Source organism: Oncorhynchus mykiss, chromosome 30 (genome assembly GCF_013265735.2).
Source record: "Oncorhynchus mykiss isolate Arlee chromosome 30, USDA_OmykA_1.1, whole genome shotgun sequence".
NCBI lineage: Eukaryota > Metazoa > Chordata > Actinopteri > Salmoniformes > Salmonidae > Oncorhynchus > Oncorhynchus mykiss.
In genome coordinates, this window is record NC_050570.1 from 21,408,485 (window position 1) to 21,425,306 (window position 16,822).

General features: G+C 42.8%; 1 long non-coding RNA gene across 3 annotated transcripts in view; it reads left to right on the forward strand.

The window, feature by feature from the left end:
* Positions 1 to 16,822, forward strand: part of LOC110521547 — an 82,878-nt gene that overhangs the window by 18,439 nt on the left and 47,617 nt on the right. The window contains exon 1 of one of the 3 annotated variants that reach the window (XR_002473161.2): positions 6,159 to 6,265. The exons of 1 other annotated variant lie outside the window; for it this stretch is intronic. This is a non-coding gene — a long non-coding RNA (uncharacterized LOC110521547). Of the gene's footprint in view, positions 1 to 6,158; positions 6,266 to 7,046; positions 7,248 to 16,822 lie in introns of those variants that run through there. One more of the 3 variants, XR_002473160.2, reaches the window with a different exon arrangement.

Below are 16,822 nucleotides of genomic sequence, written 5' to 3' on the forward strand. Positions count from 1 at the left end.
ACTACAGCTCAGCATTCAACACCATAGTGCCCAGGAAGCTCATCAGTAAGCTAAGGGACTAAACACTTCCCTCTGCAACTGGATCCTGGACTTCCTGACAGGCTGCCCCCAGGTGGTAAGAGTAGGCAACAACACATCTGCCACGCTGATCTTTAACACTGGGGCCCCTCAGGGGTGTGTACTTATACCCCTCATGTATTCCCTGTTCACCCACGACTGCGTGGCCAAACACGACTCCAACACCATCATTAAGTTTGCTGACAACACAACAGTGGTAGGCCTGATAACCGACAACGATAAGACGGCCTATAGGGAGGACTTCAGAGAACTGGCAGTGTGGTGCCAGGACAACAACCTCTCCCTCAATGTGAGTGAGACTAAGGAGCTGATTGTGGACTACAGGAAAAGGCTGGCCGAACAGGCTCCTATTAACATTGACGGGGCTGTAGTGGAGTGGGCCAAGAGTTTCAAGTTCCTTGGTGTCCACATCACCAACAAACTATCATGGTCCAAACATACCAAGACAGTCGTGAAGAGGGCATGACAAAACCTTTTCCCCCCAGAAGACTGTAAAGATTTGACATGGGTCCCCAGATCCTCAAAAGGTTCTACAGCTACACCATCGAGTCATCCTGACCGGTTGCATCACCGCCTGGTATGGCAACTGCTTGGCATCTGACCATAAGGCGCTACAGAGGGTAGTGCTAACGGCCCAGTACATCACTGGGGCCAAGCTTCCTGCCATCCAGGACCTGTATAATAGGCGGTGTCAGAGGAAAGCCCATAAAATTGTCAGAGACGCCAGACACACAAGCAACAGTCTGTTTTCTCTACTACCGCATGGCAATCAGTACCGCCAAGTCTAGGACCAAAAGGCTCCTCAACAGCTTCTACCCCCAAACCATTAGGCTGCTGAACAATTCATAAATTCAGCACCAGACAATTTACATTGACCCTCCCCCACACAATAACAAGAACAGGGTAAACAGATCAGTGTGTGACAAGTCTACTTGGTAAATATTTTCTTCTTCTTGAACTGCACTGTTGGTTAAGGGCTTGTAAGTAAGCATTTCACAGTAAAGTCTATACTTGTTGTATTTGGCGCATGTGACAAATAAAGTTTGATTTGATTTGATTTTAACCGGTTCCCATGCTTTTAATATAACAGTTCTGTTCCAGAACATTATAGATAACTTATGTTCCGGGTCTGATTCTTTTCCTTGAAGCAGTTCCAACCCCTGCTACACAGCCTACGTTGTTGTCATCATATTAGTTAATGTTATAGTCAACATAGCTACAACATAGCTACATAACAACTAACATGTTAGTAAACCCACAATCCAATCCATGTATACAATCACGCAGTACAGTGTATAGCAAGCAGTTTAGCAATAAATGAATAAAACTGAAAGCTTACCTTGGAAGAGTTGCAATGTTGGATAGCGTTAGCCAGCTAGCTAACGTAAATATTATTCCTTTCTGTTTGAGTCAGGTTGTTGAGTAGGTTAATGTGGCTGCTTTAGCTAGCTAAGGAAGTGAAATGTAAACTAAGAAGAAGAAAAAAATGAAATACAGCTATCTCTCTTTCTCGCTCTTTGCTGCGTCTATTTATATTTTTAAGAAATGAATGTGTTCAAAACTGTAAAACCATTGTCTTTCTCTCTCTTTGAGTCAACTACTCAACATACTTTATGTAGTGCTAGCTAGCTATAGCTTATGCTTTCAGCACTAGATTCATTCTCTGATCCTTTGATTGGATGGGTAGCATGTCAGTTCATGCTGCAAGAGCTCTGATAGGTTGGAGGATGTCCTCTGGATGTCATCATAATTATTGTGTAAGTCTATGGAAGGGGTGAGAACTACGAGCCTCCTAGGTTTTGTATTGAAGTCAATGTACCCAGAGGAGGATGGAAAATAGCTGTCCTATGGCTAGACCATGGTGCTACCCTAGGAAGGGCTGTTGAGGCTACTGTAGACCTTCAATGCAAAACAGTGTGTTTTAATCGGTTAGTTGGTGACGTGAATATATTTAGTATAGTTTTATTTAAAAAGGCTAACTTTTTAAAATGTAAATAAATATTTGAAATTCACTCAGTAGGATGGTACTCCCCTTCCTCCTCTGAGGAGCCTCTACTGCTCTATAGCCCACTGAGGAACCTGATGTTCTGTTCCACCCAAATCATATCATAGTCTTTTTTTCCTCTTTGTTATTTGCATTCAGTTTCTTGTCTAGAAATATTATGAGAGTTATATTCTTAAAAGGTGTCTGGATTTAGCAAGCGTGGATACACTCAGCAGATGATCACGCTTCATGGATAATGGTCTGGGAGCAGGTAATGATGGCTATTTCAGGGCTGTTACTGTCATCCTCATTGATTGACAGGATCACACTGAGAGAGACAATTAGGGGTGTCTTGCCTTACCCCCAGATCTGACTTGTTTGGACAAGAGGCTTTGCAAAGTGTGCCTCCTGGGTGCAAGCAGCTCTCTGCTCTGCACCTACCCTCACACACATGTAATCACATTTCCCCATGGAGGGAGAGCCAGAGAGGCAAGGGGACAGAGGCCTCAGGGGCTGGCACTGGCACAGGCAGGCTCTTCATTCAGCATTTCCTATAGGCTCCATCATGGATGTTTCACACACACAAATCACACCACAATGGTAAAGCACATACAGTGGGGCAAAAAAAGTATTTAGTCAGCCACAAATTGTGCAAGTTCTCCCACTTAAAAAGAATTACAGAGGCCTGTTATTTTCATCATAGGTACACTTCAACTATGACAGACAAAATTTGAAAAAAACTCCAGAAAATCACATTGTATGATTTTTAATGAATTTATTTGCAAATTATGGTGGAAAATAAGTATTTGGTCACCTACAAACAAGCAAGATTTCTGGCTCTCACAGACCTGTAACTTCTTCTTTAAGAGACTCATCTGTCCTCCACTCGTTACCTGTATTAATGGCACCTGTTTGAACTTGTTATCAGTATAAAAGACACCTGTCCACAACCTCAAACAGTCACACTCCAAACTCCACTATGGCCAAGACCAAAGAGCTGTCAAAGGACACCAGAAACCAAATTGTAGATCTGCACCAGGCTGGGAAGACTGAATCTGCAATAGGTAAGCAGCTTGGTTTGAAGACATCAACTGTGGGAGCAATTATTAGGAAATGGAAGACATACAAGACCACTGATAATCTCCCTTGATCTGGGGCTCCACGCAAGATCTCACCCCATGGGGTCAAAATGATCACAAGAATGGTGAGCAAAAATCCCAGAACCACACGGGGGGACCTAGTGAATGACCTGCAGAGAGCTGGGACCAAAGTAACAAAGCCTACCATCAGAAATAATCAATGGGGCCATGTATCGTGAGATTTTGAGTGAAAACCTCCTTCCATCAGCAAGGGCATTGAAGATGAAATGTGGTTGGGTCTTTCAGCATGGCAATGATCCCAAACACACCGTCCGGGCAACGAAGGAGTGGCTTCGTAAGAAGCATTTCAAGGTCCTGGAGTGGCCTAGCCAGTCTCCAGATCTCAACCCCATAGAAAATCTTTGGAGGGATTTGAAAGTCTTTGTTGCCCAGCAACAGCCCCAAAACATCACTGCTCTAGAGGAGATCTGCATGGAGGAATGCGCCAAAATACCAGCAACAGTGTGTGAAAATCTTGTGAAGACTTACAGAAAACGTTTGACCTCTGTCATTGCCAACAAAGGGTATATAACAAAGTATTGAGATAAACTTTTGTTATTGACCAAATACTTATTTTCCACCATAATTTGCAAATAAATTCATTAAAAATCCTACAATGTGATTTTCTGGATTTTTTTCTTCTCATTTTGTCTGTCATAGTTGAAGTGTACTTATGATGAAAATTACAGGCCTCTCTCATCTTTTTAAGTGGGAGAACTTGCACAATTGGTGGCTGACTAAATACTTTTTTCCCCCACTGTACATATACACAAATATATTTATGGCAATGGCCTCTTTAATAAAAACAAATGTATATCTTATTTATTGTTTTGTTTTTACTTTCTCTGCAAAAGCTAATTTTATTAAAAACAATGTAGAGAGAAAATAAAATGATAACGCTGTATGGTTTGTACTCGACAAACAAATCTGCTCTACTTTTTACAAGTGAATGCCTGCCATCATGGGCTTTCCATGTGCTCTGTGTTACTGTGGATGTTGTGGCAGGAGGCAATCGATGCTGAGAGACGTGGTGAGAGCACAGGTTGTGTTTACGCAAGGCCTGATGTGTGATAGATAGAGTGTAAAGGCTGAGATATTCCATGTGTCCCAACTGTTCATCACTGATTTGTTCAGTCCTCTTCTCAATCAGTGGCTCTGACCTGAGGGTCACAACATGCTGGAAAAGACGGCCAAAATGGAATTAAGACTGTTAGAATTGAAAATTGTATCATTCGATTTGGTTTGATTCCACTAGCTTTCTTTGTTTTTGGCACACATCCCTGATTTAAATTTTTTAGGTGATTTTATTAGGATAAAATGTCACCAATTATATCAAGACATTACTAAAGGAAACAAGACTGTATGTATGAGAGGGGGTGAGAGTGTGAGAGGGAAGGAGAAAGGAGAGAGAATGGTAGTGTGTGTGGAGATGTGTTCATTGCGGACTACAGTATGCCTCAATATGTAAGACAGAAGTGTAATCATAGACATTGTGGAATATTTCCATGGTAACATGAAATGAGTAGCAATTTGGGTTCAGTTGCTAAGGATGTAGTTATTATCCTGACCTGATGCTGAGCCACGTATTTAAGTATTCATACCATGAATGAACAATTAAACCCAACAGATTGGTACCCAAGTGGAGGGAAACAGCATGGAGCCAATATCTACGCCATTTGCATCCCTTCTCCTGTTATCAATTTGTTTATATAAATTTGAAGAGTTCCCTACAGTGGTTCATTAATAAAACATGGCCGACACATCATGTATCTAGGAATTCAAATCAAACAAATTAAAAGAATTAGGACGAAGTTTGCTCCTTTCTGTTTCGTAGGTACATTTTCAGAGATAACGTTGAGTTTGGTGTCTCAGCAACATGCTTAAACACTGGGCTATTTGACAGAGAAGCTTCTCTCTCTAACTGGGATCCTTGAATAGAGGACTCTCCTCCTTCAAAGTTGATATCTTCTTGGTTGGGTCCCATCTGCTCTGATTGAGAGGCTGTGAAAAGGAAACGGGGTGTTTGAGGATTGTGCTTCCATACAAAGAGGAGAGGCCAGCCCTGGCCCCTGTTGGCAGCTGAGTGTTCTGGGCTGGGGCTGCCTCCATCACTGGCCGCCAGACATCCTCCTACTCCTCCTCCATCCCCCCTTTCTTAGTCGAAGTCCATACAGGATGTGCAGAGATGGGGGGGATGTGCTATGTAGACTGAGCTAAATTATTTTTGTGGGGGGCAAAAATATTTGCTTAAGCATCATGTTTCAAATGTCACTGTCATTGCATTGGGTAGTCATAGTTAGTTGTAGTAGTTCTGTGTGAGTATGTACTGTAGATGTAATGCTTTCAAGAGGGCTAATGATGTATTTCACTGACTGATCTTGATGTAACACAGTGACCACTGCATGCATGAAAAAGTGACTCAAGCAAGCAGAGGTTTGATAAGCAACTGTGCTGCTTCTATTTGGCCTGTTTATTTGAATGCAGAGAATGCTTTGTGCTTGTCTGAAAAGCTTAGCTACATAGAATCTCCCCCTCCCCAAGGTCACTCGCAGTGTCCCAGCTCTTATTCAGATATGGCTTATCTATTTTTTCACAAGCCCTCTGTTTTCAATGCAAAGAATGGGCCATTCTGGAGAATGGCCGTCCGGCCTGGTACCATCCCTCATTCAAGGCCCTTTGTGCTGCCCCATTTAAAGAAGCTGTCATGTTCTCTGTGCAGTTGGCAGGGAAGGCCAAATCTAGAGTGCCCCAGAAGTGACAAAAAGGAAACTTTTTTGTTTGCCTGCCATCGTGCGGACTGAGTCAAGGAGGAATTTTAGCAACATGTAATTTACTCTTGGGGCTTTTTACTGTACGTAGCTTTAGAGATGGTAATTTCTCCCTTTCTCGGTGTGAAAAGATAACCATCAATCAGTTGTCAATTGGTCAATTGCAGAGGTGATGAAAAGGAAGGGGTTGAACAATCCCCTCTCTCTGGCTACCTAGAGTATTCAGGAGCCTTGGGAAAACGTGGCAGCTGGAGCAGAGCAGGGAGTGGATCAGTCACACAGGTACAGCAGCCATGGTAAGATCTCTTATCAGCCTTTTACTCTTCACCTGCTGCAGTGGTTTTAACTTGGAATAATTCATACCTGTTTTACAATTGTAATGTTGATGTTAAATTTGCAAACATTTAAGGGCTTATTTGGTTTATTGCATGTGCACATTTAGTTTATTATATTTGCTCAAATGATATTACAATTCAAACGCATGGCAGTGTTTCTGTATTTTTCTGAAATATATTTCACATAAAAACACATTGTTTGTGTTGTAAAGATGTTTTCATGAAGGGCACAATTTTACACACTGATTTGTTATGTTGAACTGTAACAAGCACACATTTTTATAACAGTACAGTATTTAATGATAGTCATCATTTTGAAAGAGAGCTGAGACTGGCTTATGTGGAAGTGTCTCTTCAGGGCTATCTCCAAGTGGAGCATATCTGTAATATAAAGCCTGTCTGGTCTGAAACCATCCCCCCAAAATTATTGTGAAGCGTGCGGCAATGTGAAAACATCCTGACACCCCCCTCACCCTCAGGCCAGTTCCACCAATATTGATTTTGGTTTACGTCTGCTCCGTCCACCGCTCAATGAAAAGGATTACAGGCCTGCGAAAGGATGAGATATCATCAGCTTGTAATCCAGCCCATGGTTTCCTAGCTACCGTATTGTCTATTCTGTTCCGCTATGTGAAAAATGTTGAATATCAACAATGAGTTTCAGTGCTGTATTGTTGAGTTTTGTATGAACTAATCTTGCCTCACTAAAAAAGACCTACAGCTTGGACAAAAGTCTATAGCCAGTGCATTCCTAGCTCCCCTTGCACTAAGGCAGGCTGAGGCAGAGGGGAAGACATTTTAGTCTTGTGCTCTTCTAGTTGCTAAAGCGCTGGGCTGCCGGGCTGTGGGAGTCATGAGGCGGCCCTGCTTCACTCGATATGGGCTCATGGGGAGAGAACCATGGATGTGCAGGTCTAGGCCCTTAGAGCAGTGAGTGGGAAAGGTAAGCTGTCTGCTGACTGCAACTACACGGCTGTTTCTCCTCTTGTCAAGCTACAGTATGCTGTGTTTCCTTCTCTCCTTCCCCCTGTCTCTGCCTTTCCCTCCCTCTTTCTTTCTGGTTCTTTGGCCTTGTGAGGAAATTTGTTCTCAGGTGCAAATGTAGTCATTGAGTGTGTGGAACGACTAAAGACGAGCATGCTGGCTGTTTTGATTTGGAATGCAGATTAACAATAACCATACCTCCTGAGGTGGTGCAGGTCTGGGCAGAGTGGGGCAAGAGCAGCTCGTGGCAGGCAAGGTGTCTTTGTTATGTGATCTCTCTCTTACTTCACTGCTGTTTGTAGACTAGAATAACACCTGGAGGGGGTGAGGGCGACAGGGCTGGTCTATGATGGTACCTTTTTCCATTTGGCACCTGCATCAGCCCAAATGTAAAAGAGTTATGTCTCTCGCTCAAATGTGCACATTCATTTCAGTCGAAAGTTTATTTATTTCTCCTTTCTTCAGCCGCTAGTGTGCAGAGTGACAGGCCATAGCCAGCCTGTCTGAATGGGGGTGGGCCACTTCTCACTTAGATGACATGAGGGAATGTCTAATTTAACGAGCAGCTTAAAATCATTTGTTGAAGTAAAATAGAGACTTAGAATTGAGGTACCTCAGAATGCCTGTTGTATTATTTCTCAAATTAATATTCAATTTTTTTTGTATTATATCATGCAGTTATTACTGGTTTTGTGTATTGTTTTTGTGTAACTGATGTACATATTGTCAGTTATTAGTGTTTTTCTAATCCCAGCCAAGTTAATTCTGTGAGAGGATTGGGAGTATTACTTTGTAAGCAGGTCTTTCTAAGTGGTGATGTGTGGGTGGGTGGAGGAGAGATGCAAGGAGGATGTGTGTTTGATGTAGGGTGGTGGGATAGAAGGATAGAAGGGAGGCTTGGCTCTCCTCTCGGCCGTGCTCACTGGAGAGTGCGCTTCAGTGGCTTCGGGCTGCTTGAGGTTGGCTTCCACAGAAACAAGGAGTTGAAGGGGGGACTGAGACCGTTTTGGTTGGCTTAACCCCCACCCCCCTCTCAACACAAACACACACCACACGCACACACCGACACACACTTACTTGAGTAATTTTCTATCCACTACCCCGCACAGCACTGGGGCCTGAAGTTTTCCCCATCCTTGCCCATCGTTGTCAGACAATTATAGGGTGGAACTGAACTAGAAAATCTGGTACAATCCATCAATTAGTACAAAGGGTTTTCTGTGTAATGTAAAGGCAGGGATGCAGGAGCCCTTGCGGCTAGAAAAAAATGGTCCTGATTGGGCACGGACAGTGGATTTTAGTGCTGCTTGGATACACCGTAAAGATGCTGCCTCCTACCCCTACAGGTCTGAGCAGCAGAGTACCACATTACAGGGCTCCTTTCTTAGGACTCCTTTGTGTATGTGTGTATATTTTACTCCCTCGGTCTCTTCATCATCCATTTCAGCCATTACGTGCACTCAGTAAGAGTACGCCCTAACAAAAGGCCAAGTTGTCGGGAGTGCAAGAAAGTGACATTGTTAAAAAGAAATAGATGTTAATGTGGTCCAGTGATGGAAAGCCTGGCGGACAGTGGATGGGCTCTCCTTTATGTTCCAAGTATGTTTTGGTCCAAAAAGCACATCTGTTTCCATGCCTGGTGTTTTAGCATGGACATTAAGTTGGTGTTGGGGGCTGGTGGGTGTAGTGAGTGAAGTGGAGGGAGATGAGTAGTTATGAGAAGATATAGCTGCTGGCAACAGCTCCATTCACTCAAACTTTTCAACTCTAAAAAGCATCTACCATTTTTAAGTCTCTGTGTGCAGTTGGAAGGAAGTTGCTAACTGGCAGTAGCGCAAATGCTAACTAATGTTAGCATAATGACTGGAAGTCTATGGGAACAGCTAGAATGCTAGCTTTTCCTTTAGACTTTGTCATTATGTTAGTGCTAGTCAGCAGTGGCTTGCGAAACTACCTTTAACTTCCTTCATAGTTGACACAGATTTATTTTTTATTTTTGCCAAAATCCCGAACTATCCTTTAAAGGATTTCCAATCAAAGAAGAAACACAATATAATGTATATTTTTAAACCATTTTTAAACTGAATTGATAAGCATAATACACTGTAGATTAACTCTGTGGCATGTTATACAAATATACTTGGCTTCAAATAATATTATTATGTATTCTGTATTTACTATTTTGCTTTTGTTGGAGTAATTGTTTTGTAAAAACTTTTTTATAGATTTTTCATGGTATCCAATTGGTAGTTACAGTCTTGTCTCATCGCTGCAATTCCCGTACGGACTCGGGAGAGGCGTGCATCCTCCGAAACATAACCCAACCAAGCCACACTGCCCACTTAAGCCAGCCACACCAAAGTGTCAGAGGAAACACCATACACCTGGTGACCGTGTCAGCGTGCACTGCACCTGGCCTGCCATTGGAGACGTTAGTGTGCAATGGGACAGGGACATCCCTGCCAGGCAAACCCTCCACTAACCCGGACGATGCTGGGCCAATTGTGGGCCGTGCGGTCCTGGCTGGCTGCGACAGAGCATGGACTCGAACCCAGAACCTCTAGTGGCACAGCTAGCTGCTGCAATGCAGTGCCTTAGACCACTGTGCCACTCAGGAGGCTTGTTGTGGTAATTTAAGAGTATTATTTTCTTAGGTTTTGGAGCTTAGGACTCTTTCTATTCTGCTGTTTTCTGATTCAAAATCTCAGTAGTGCTTTTGATCAGCTTTAACATGTTACAAATTCACTTTGATCACAGAATTGAGTTTATTTGCAATGAGATTTCAAAACAACTTGTGTACATGCCTAGCCTTCTAAGGTCATGTGAAATGAAAAATACTTCATTTTAGGCATTATTTGTGGTCATTTATGCCGAAGTAGCAAGCAACTCTTCCCCAGCTGGTATAGAAATTAGACAATTTATAGTTTTAATCACCATTGGGTTTTGAAAATAATCTCAGGTATTTGTTTACCTTAATACCTTTAATGATACCTTTAATATCAAACCAAAAAGTTGAGTGGTGTGAGTTACTTGATGATGATGTAGTGAGAGTGACACACTAATGACTGACTGCTTGTCCTCGTTAGTTGTGCTCTGCTCTACAGCTGACTAGCTACTCCAGTGCTAATGAAGGTAGCAGCCAGTCAGAAAACAATGAGTGCAGGCTGAGCAGGCTCACTAATGCTCTGTGTGCTGCCGGCATGCCATTCATCCAGGAAGCCCCCCAGCCCACCCTCTCCTTCCCTTCCTTCTCTTGCCGTGCCGGGCGCAGCTCTCCTCATCCAGGCCTAACCTCGCAGGAGCTGCTTCCTTTTGTTTTCTGCAGCTTTGTGTTCATCCTCCTCACACTCTTCTCTCCTCTCAAGCCCCTCTGAACTGAGACTGCCAAGTTAGCTATTCAATACGTGCAATTTGCGGTGGGGCTTTTTGTGATGTGAACATCTATCCTCAGGGTTGAGAGCGCAAATCCCCCTCATTGCGCCGCGCTCCTCTCCCTCTCTGGACAGGCGGAGAGAGAACCTAATCTCCTGCAGCGGCCCTGACCCTAGCTCACACCGGCCATCGGCAGCTTCCGCAGGCGCCACATCTCAACAAGGAATTTACTCTACATTAGCATAGGAGAAACTAAGCCTCTTTCCCGCCTCAGTCCACAAAGAGAACCACAGTAGCCTCTCCACATGAAGCGCCATGCTCGTGTGATGTCTGATCTACGCCTGTTTCAGAACAGCGAATCGCGTTCCGGATTTTCAGGATGGAAAGTAGCTAGCTGCGTAAACAATCAAAATAATTTGTGCAATTGAAATTTAAAAAAAGTTTTTTTTGTTTTTTTCAATGTTTAGTTTGAAAACAAATACAGGTGACTGTAGTAAATCTAGTCATAGTTAATTCAAATCAGATAAGCCCTATCTAACTTTTCCTCAGTTTGGACCGCTTTCCAGTTTCCAGTTCATGCTGGGGATGTCAGTGCTGAAATGAGAGGGGATTGTTTTTCCCGGTAGAGGAGAATAGAGTGTTTAGGCATGATCTGTATGTGGCAGACCTGCAGGCCCAGCCAGCCAGGCCCAGCCAGGCCCAGCAGCTCAGTGGGTGTCATAGGAATTCTGCTTGCATGTTGGTCAGTACTTGAAAATGTTCCCTGTTCAAAGAAGGGATATAAGGGAAATAGGATTAGAGGGAAATCAAATGGCCAGTTAGATGAACAATAATAGTTTTTGAATAGCAGATTTGGTCTGCCGCTAACTCTACTGAGATAACACTTACGATTGAAATGTGGGATTTTATTGTCAGTGTGAATCTTTCAATATGCAGAAAGTCAAACACACAGTGAGGTGTGTGTTTGTGTGCTTTGCCCGCGCACATGAATGTGTGTGTTTGTGTGTGAGAGAGAGTCTATGTCTGTCTTTGTGTGTCTGTGCATGTCTGTGGGTGTGCTAGGCTGTATGTTGGATGACAGAGATTCCTGGAGTGTCCAGAGGCAGCCTGGAAGTGCTGGCTTGTCCCCAGGGGATGGATGACAGGCAGGCAGACCCAGCTTGCAGGGTGTTCCCAGAGACTGGAGGTCAACAGCAGGCAGGACACTTCTCCTCTCCCACATGGGAAAAGGGTGACTGTGCTGCTCACATCACAAAGGGCTGGACTGTCTCAAAATAAAGATGTATGGGTTTTTAATGTTCAACTTCTGATGGAATTTGGGTACATTTCAGATGGGTCAGATCTTTCCCATGGTGGGAGAGACATTAGGGAATAAGATATTCAGCATTTTTGCAGTTCACCCCATGCAATGAAATATGTTATTATGTCATTCTGTTATACTACGTCATAACTGCTAATTTGGATGATAGTAAGCCAGTCACTGAACCATGTTAGTGGAACTGCAGCTGGGTCTGTTTTGGATTGGAAAGGTGACGAAGACCTCTGCTGTGTCTGTCACTATCTCTGATAGAAACCTTGGGGGTGTTAGGTGTCATTGGCTGTATGCTGATATGTGAGGTGGAGAAGATGGGTTACAGAGTTGAGAAGAGCCTTATTAGCCCACAGAACACACTATCCCACCACCAGCCCTCTCTCTTGGGCCAGAGGAATCTCCACCACTCACAGACTGATGAAAAGTGAAGCCACCGCGGGGCGCTGAGAAAATGAGAGCCATTACCACCACAAAAACACGGTCATTTGGATATAGAATGGAAGTCGGTGAGGCGCAGGCAGGGGCTAAGATATGGAGCTCAGTATTACAAAAGAAAAGGCAAAGGGGAGACTGCAATTTACTCTGAGACTGGCCACCTGACCGTGGAGAAGACCAGTAATCAGTAGAAAGGATTGGGATGGGGAGTGCCCTGGTGGAGATCTGTGGTGCATCACGGAGGCCCAACAGCATGCATCTCCGCTTAAACAGTCCTTTAGCTATGATGTCATCTTGCAGGACAGGCCAGGGACCTGCTGGCCAAGCTAGAGGACCTGGAGAGGAACTACATCCATACACCTTTACCTCTGATGTGGTTCCACCTGATATCACATAAAACCATAGCATGAGATCAATACGAAGTAATATCGCTTGATGGCTAGTTTGGATAAAATTATACAGAAAACGTTTTTGTAACATTAGCTATCCGGATAAGTAATTACCCTAGTCTCTATTGTAGGTAAATTCTCCCTCCTGTATAGAGTGAAAGTGATTTAATTTGGGTACAGATGTGATTTATTGCGCATCGATAGATTCATTTAAGTTGGCAGAAAATGACAGGAAACGGTAGCAAGTCACAGCTCACACTTGATGTTCATTGTGTATGCAGCTGAATCAAAAATCAATCTGCTTCTACATCTGCCATCTTGAGGGTTAAGGGACACAGATGGCTCCATCGCTGGCATCCCACCAAAGCCTGGTGTTAATCGGATGCCAAGGCTGAAGAGGGAAAGTTTGAATTCTCCCTTGTTCCTTCGTTAAGATCTCAGGTCTCCCTGCCACCAGATGTGACCGATTGCATGTTGTTGCAATCTGGGTTTAATCACGCGTCATTGACAAAATGACACTCCTATGGAAGGGCTGAATAGGAAATTAAAGCATTTTAGATAACGTTCATAATTGACTAAATTGTTTAAGCCCCCAGATCACATGTATAATCTCTGCCTCACATGACCGTGCTAAAACGAAGTGCCTTGTTTGATCATTAATGATTTGGATAGTTTAAACACTAATCACATTTCCAGTTAAGTTTGTTTTGGGTCTTTGGTTCAGAGCGATAGGAATATAGAATGTTGATCATGATAGTCCATCTTTGGCTTAAACTCCATTTAAGTGATAATTGGTCTTTCAGCAGGCAGCTCTAGGCGATGATGATGAACTCTGAACTCCAGTCTATGTCCATCCACTTTTCACACTCGGCTGTACTTTTGCTGTAAATAAAGGACTAGTTCCCCATTTCAATTTGAAAGCATGCTGGCGTTATCCATCCCCTTCAGGCTATTGGGCTTTTATAACCCAAGATCGTCACTGTTGATAATATTAAGTGGAATTTCTCTCTCATCAGTCATAAAGTGGCTCTAAATGCTAACGTGTATGAATATGTACATTTTGTGTATGGAAATGTCCTATTTTACAAAAGAAAGGCTGATCCACTTTAAAGATCTTGAACTTAAAATTCATCTCATTGGAGCCTCTTGCTTGATCCCCATTTAACTTCCTTCAAAATATAGATATGATGAAAATTATAAGACTACAGCTTGATCTTAAATGATTTCTACTCAGGGTATGAGGAGCACTTTGGTGCTTCATTGCTAGGTGTTATCGCTCTGTTTATGTGCTCCAGTATCATGAGCTTACGAATGAATATAGCTCAAAGTTGAGCTTCTCAGTCTATAGCAATTATCCAACTCTCTGTGTGAACCAAGTCTTGCCAGTGGTGTTCCAGCAGTGTACACAGTCTCACATATCATTATTTAGAACTGGATGATCAATAATTGAGAACCATTGGACGAGAGGAATACCATTATGTTGACAATATACTCTGCATAGGGTACACAGTGTAATGTGGCTTGTTGCTTAGCAACTCCAACACTCTTTTAATCTGCAATTATTACATTTCTTCTATCTGTTACCTCTTTAAGGAACTCACGTTTTTTTTAATCTTGGGGATTTTGTCAATGAGTTTACAAAAGCAGTGTGTGCTTATACAAAATGTATCAGGTAGAAATTATAGCTTCCCCCATGCGAGGTAAATCAGCAAAGTCATTTTTGTTTTGTTTTATTCTTATATGGTCATTTAATTGCTGCTATTGTCTCATTAGGAGGAGGCACCCATGAATGATAAGAGAAGTTGAAGTGAAAATGTACGTTTTTTTCTCAGTTTGCTTTGAATGGTTTCAGTTTGAAGACGGGCTTGTATATGATCTCTGCCAGTGCTGGTATTGTAAGTACTGCTAAACAGTACAGACAACATTTGCCAAATGCTGCCTTTGCTGTTTAACAGATCATTCAAAAATTCCTCTGCAAATTATCAAAATTTAATTAGCAATATAAATGCCAGAAGGAGCACATTATGTGCAATTGTCTTGCTATCTTTCCAGAAATTAGTCTTTTAAAATGAATTTGCTGTATCAGTCATCTTTAAAATATTTTTGATCACTGAATTCATAGTTTCCATCCTGTGTTTTCTTTAAGGTATTCATTGACATAGGTGATTGCCTCTTAATTACTAGCACAGCTTCCTCCTATTCACTCCTATTAATTTGTGTTTTCTGGCACAGTCCCAAAAGGCAGCCTTGCCCTATATCTTCTAATTACTTCTATAATTGAATTTGCTCACTGTTTCTGGGCTATGTTTTTAAGTGCCTGTTTGTTCTGAGGGTTTATTGTGTCTTTGTGTGACAGCCCTCTGCAGACAGAACATGCATAGCCATCTTTCCTAATTTCTCATAAATTTTCCACAGCCTGAGTTCTCTTTCTTTCTTTCTTTCTTACTTTATTACTTGCACCTCCAAACCCCAGACATATGATGGGTTAGTGAAACAGGAAGGAAATTCATTAGTGAGGGGGAAACAATTACCCTGACTTCTTCTCGTCCAGTCATTAGTACTATAACCCAAATATGTGAACCAATAAATCCTCCATCATGTTTCTTTGTCACTGAATACAGTTTTATGGAGATGGTCCTTATACACTTACAGTAGCTGCTCAGGGTTGGTAAATGGAAAAGCTTTATACTATTCCAGAAATGTGCCGTATAGAGTCGTAAATCATATTAATGACCTTGAGCCTATCAGAGGAGACGTGAACCTGATCAGGAGTGGCTATAGGAAATGTGAATGTAACCTTGATGTGTTCAGATAGACACTCAGGAGGAGCCTCTGCGGAGCTATGTGTACTCTGCTCTCTTAGTGCACCAGTGATGAATTAAAAGACATGTTGCATATTGATAGAGACTAACAGAAGGAGCATTGAGGATGCCACAGGGCTGAGGGTCCAGCACAGTCCTGTGTGTTGTGTCCCTGTGAGTGGGGCTGAGAGGAATCTCCCTGACCGTTCCCTGTCCCTCTTATCTTCCTGGTGCTATCGAGGCCAGCCGGCGACAAACCGGCAGTCCCCTGATGGGCCTGGAGGGCTCATTGTCCTCATGTCAGGGGGCATTATCCCACTGTAACGTCCGAAAAATTATTCCCCAGGCCTGACAGTGTGTCTTTGAAAAAACTTTCCCTCACTCTCATTGATTTATTTTCCCATCCGGCTCCTATCTCGCTTGCCTTTTGTTTCCTTATCATTGCTTCAGGTTATTATGTGCAAAGTATTGACAGGAGCAGGAGGCCGTGGTCGATGGAGAGCTAATGCATCCGTAATCCCGCCTTTGTTAAGGAGGAATGTTTCACTCCGGTCTCCGATGGGGAGAGCGGCGCAAAGCTGTTGATCCCCATTTTATTTGTTGGGAAGCCCATCCATCAATCAAACTGGAGACCATCTGACTGCTGAATGACACAGGGACTCGGCTGAAGAAATTTGATAACAGCAGTATTGTCAGAAGGCTCCCCTCACTCTCTTCGATAAGAAATACATTTGACTGGAGCAGATAAGCACATGAGGATTAAAGCCTTTAAGAGAGTGGGTTACACACATGCCACAAGAGTTTTTTTTTTTTTCAAGAGCTTTGGTGTAAAACGATACTTTTGGCAAACAACACAAAAATACAGATTCAAAGTGTGCTGCTTGTGATAGCGCAGGATATGCTTGGATTATTTATAAGGTTCCTGATAGTGACAGCAACCCCTATAGGTATGTGGCATTTCGAGGAGACAACTGGGAAGGTGCATAAAGTAATAGGCTTAGTGCTGTGCAATGTTGTCATGCTCTGTGAGAACCATTGTTATGAATGGCATACGTATAACAGTATGTTATGTGTCATACCAGCTACTGTATAGAGAGAACCTACTTAACATGTGACTCTGATCTGGAGTGGATTGTAATCCAAAGACAAAACCAACAACATTATCATCACCACCATCTAGAGTATTCTCTCAATCGGATTAATGCTAGGAGAAGGGTTAAATCCA